Genomic DNA, 4,342 nt, shown 5'->3' on the forward strand with positions numbered 1-4,342 from the left:
GTTTCTTTAAACTTTGATTTAAATGTTATGCTCTGATAATAGTAATTAGTTTTCTATGAATATAGATTTATACATTTATTATTAGACAATGAATTATACTTAAATTGGTAACAACACAAGTGTCTTCTAGCCCAGCAAGTACTGGTTCTAGTTTGGTCCTAGTTCTTACTGAGGTGATGAGAGCTGGAGACCTGACCCAGGGTTTCTCGAAGGTGAAGGTGCGTGTCCCAGAACCGAGGAGAGGGGATGGAGTTTGTCCTTTAGGTCAGACAGCGCTGATTGAGGTTCTTGTTTCTTAGAATGGATGGGTAGAATGGAATGGAGGGTATGGAGCTCATTAGCTCAAATGAAAACGTGGGATGTAAATTTAGAAGCCTACCAGGGAAGGGGGAAAGAGTTCCTTCCTTAAGGTTTTAAAAAATCTAGAAATTTTTTTAAAAAGTTCTTGCTTCCTGATCTCCCTTTAAACAGGTCAGAAATGTTATTTCTGAAAAAGTCGCTGTGTTCCTAGGGAAATGGAGTTCATAAATATTGATGAAAGCTGATTCTTTTGGCCTATCTTTCTCAGGTATAGGGGACTTAAGAGTGGAACTTCATGTCATCTCTATGGCCAGTCTCTTTCCTCTCCTGTCCTTTGTGGAACGGTCTTCACCAACCTCTGGGGCATGGATGTCAGGGATTTAATTTTATAATCTCCACAAAGAAGTAATCTGCAGGTTAGAAATTTCCCGGGGCAGAATCTGTAAAGGTCAGACCAATGCCTGTTAGATGAACAAGGAGTGAACCACTGTCCACCTCCCATCTCCCCCAAGTCAGCCCCAATCCCAGGCCGATGTTGGCCATTATTTCCCCAGGCTAAATTCACACTAAACTATGGTGGGGCCTTAAGAAGGCTTCAAGTAGATATCTCAGAGCAGTATAATGACAGAAACTTGGGAATTGTCTTTCTTGAACCAATTCATTTATTTGTCTGAGGAATGGGACAAAGCCTCACCATCTGCTTTGTTCCCTGGCTGTACCAATATCCTTAGTACTTGGCCCAGGTTTCCCAGAAAGTTTCCCTTTTAGCCCATCCTTTTGTGGTATGTGTTCCCTCCACCCTCCCCTATGACATTCTCCCTTTTCCCATAGGATCACATAGTCCTGCCCCCAGTTCCTTTTTATGTCTTGTAAACTCTGTCCCCTTAGGCTTTGCCTGGGTGTAAATGGATTCATTTGATTATGCTTTAATTGTCACTATAAGTTTTTTCTTGCTTTTTTTGTTCTATAGGGGGAAAGGGAGAAACTCTGCTTGCAGTTGAGATGGATAAGAAGTAGTTAGCGCTTTAACTCCAGTTAACTCTTTACCTGTGATATGGCAGGTATTTATTTGCTTAAAGTTGAATACATGATGTAGTGAGAATTAATCTTCTCATGGACACTAAATAGTCTGACCTATATAAGGAAAGGCCTATATAAGCCTGTGACTTTGACCCTTCTCTCAAAATAATAAATTTGACCTTATCAGATTAAGGCATATTTTTCCCTTCCTGACCTGGTTTTCGTTAGAAAAGTTCCCCATAGGTCTTACAGAAAATGTCCCAGCTGGAGCCATCTAGGATGATGGTGCCTCACACTCCAATAATTTCTCTCTGACACATGAGTTTCTATTGAAGGAGCTTAGGATATTTCACCCCAAAATATGAGTATAAAGAATATTTTGAATTAAAAGTCATTCAAGATCAAAAAGCATTGGAGGAGGCTTTCCCTCTATCCGCATAAACTGGACTGACAATCTAAAGATCAAAAGGACTGTGCTCACTTCGGCAGCACATATACTAAAATTGGAATGATACAGAAAAGATTAGCATGGCCCCTGTGCAAGGATGACATACAAATTCATGAAGCGTTCCATATTTTTCCTGGATAAAGCTTTAGCCCATTATCCAAAGTGAGGCATCACAAGATAGGAAGAATAGGCTCCACTTGCACTCGCCATCAAATTGGCACTGACTGATCAACACTATGGTGCTCACATGGTAGTAATATTCTCCGGGGATTAGGGGGGTTGGGTGGTGAGCATTGTAGAGGGGAAGGGCATGCCTCTAACTTCGCTTGGGTGAGGCAAAGACAAATTGTAACCAAAATGTTTGTACCCTCATAATATCCTGAAATAATAAATAAATTAAAATAAAAAAGGGCAATTGACTTCCCTTCCTCTCCCTGTTATCTCAATATATTGTAGGAAGGAGGATCAAGAACACAACCAGACTTGGCAGAAATCATTAGGGAAATGCAAATCAAAACCACAAGGAGATATTACCTAACACTAATAAGAATGGCCTTTATCAAAAAGTCTCAAAACAACAAATGATGGCGTGGATGTAGAGAGACAGGAACATTCTTACAATGCTGGTGGGACTGAAAATTAGTGCAACCCTTGTGGAAAATAATTTGGAGATACCTCAAAGAGCTAAAAATAGAAATACCATTTGATCCAGCAATCCCAGTACTAGGCATCTACCCAAAGGAACAAAAGACATTCTATAATAAAGACATCTGCACTTGAATGTTCATGGCAGGACAATTCACAATTGCCCATCAATACATGAGTGGATTAACAAAATGTGATATATGTATACCGTGGAATACTACTCAACTACAAAAAACGATGGTGACCTAGCACCTCTTCTTATATTATCCTGGATAGAACTTGAGCCCATCCTTCAAAGTCAGTTATCACAAGAATGGAAAAATAAGCACCATATGTACTTGCCATATAATTGGTACTAACTGAACAACACTAAGGTGCTTACATGGTAGTAATATTCATTGGGTGCCAGTCAGGTGGGGTGGTGGGGTGGGTAAACTCACAACCAATGAAGACAGAGTACACTGTATGGGGGAAGGGCTTGCCTCTAGCCCTGGCTTGGGCAAGGCAAAGGCATTACTTGTAACCAAAATGTTTGTACCCCCATAATATTCTGAAAGTAAATAAATAAATATAATACCTCTCTCTCAAGTTAATATAATTTGCTCAGGCTAATTTAATTTGCAAAGAGAATCATTTATAAATCATTTTCCCTCATTCATTTATCCTCCCTAGCACCATTTGTTCCCCCTAAACATAGTTACCTGTACTCCTCATGTCCTCCTCCCCTCCAAAAGGACAGGTGTAAAAAAATCTGAACTTCACTGGGCTATTGAGTAATAACTGTGATTCTCCCCATGTGCATAGTAAATAAACCTTTCTCCTATTAATCTGCTTTAATTGTGAGTTGATCTTTCAGTGAATTTCCAGGAGAAAGAGGAAGTTTCCTCTCATCCCCACACTCCTCCATTGTCAGAGGTGGGGATATTTATTCCATTTCACTGCATACAAAAGGTCTGCAAGCCCTTAGCTGCCAAAGTGATTGGGTCTCTCTGATATGTTCATATGCATCCTGACTGAGTTTTTAGGGTACATTTTTAGGGTACTTCTTCCTTTGTGGACAAAGGGAAATTGAGACTGAAACAATGACATAAACTATCAAGAACAAAGGAAGAACTTCATATGAATTTCTTCAACTTGTCATTTCCTTGTGGCTGGATACATTTCATCTGGGAGAAACATGACTGGTGGGATATTAGATCAGAGTTATAAATTATGTAATTAATTTTATAGAATGTGATTGATACTATGAATATACACTCATTAAAAATGTTAGAAAGTAAAAGACTAAGAAAAATGTGAATATATTTTTGACTGGATCTTTAATAACTAAAGGCCAGCATTACAGCTTCCTTCCATTTCTGTATCTCTCTCATGCATGTTTCATTTCAAAGCTGGAACCTTGTTCAGATCAGCTCCACAGGATTTAGGGAGCAAGAGCATGTACATGCACACACACACACACACACACACACACACACACACACACACACGGCCCCCCAACCACCACCACCATAAGATTACATAATAGTGAAATGTTTTTTGTTCTGTATCTGAACTGCTTTCGTTTCTTTGAAATCTAATTTTATACATTTCATCTTGCTTATGTAATCCGAAGGGAAATAGGCTATACATGAACAAATGCTGAAATGACTGAAATCTTAACCAACATATGCAAAGTTATTTCTAATGACAACTGCAATAGAGGCCCTATTGATGGGACTAAATTGACTTTAATTTTTACATGATAAATAAATCCTAAACTAGGCTATGTAGTCAATTTGGCTAAATTCTATTGCTTTAGTTAAATTTTCAAAAAGGAAAACTTAAGCATGTAGGTCACTCAACAGGCTTTGAATTGGTGTGTATATTAGAGGTAGGAGTTTATTTCTCCCTGCTTCTATAGGGTGAAGAATCATCAATTACTCCTGG

The 4,342-nt window shown here is 38.9% G+C and overlaps 1 non-coding gene across 1 annotated transcript; it reads left to right on the forward strand.

The window, feature by feature from the left end:
• The first annotated feature begins 1,793 nt into the window (after positions 1-1,793).
• LOC142873510 (U6 spliceosomal RNA) lies at positions 1,794-1,900 on the forward strand. The gene has a single exon (XR_012921531.1). It is a non-coding gene; the product is annotated as a U6 spliceosomal RNA (small nuclear RNA).
• Positions 1,901-4,342: the final 2,442 nt, after the last annotated feature.

This window comes from Microcebus murinus, chromosome 10 (genome assembly GCF_040939455.1).
Source record: "Microcebus murinus isolate Inina chromosome 10, M.murinus_Inina_mat1.0, whole genome shotgun sequence".
Lineage (NCBI taxonomy): Eukaryota > Metazoa > Chordata > Mammalia > Primates > Cheirogaleidae > Microcebus > Microcebus murinus.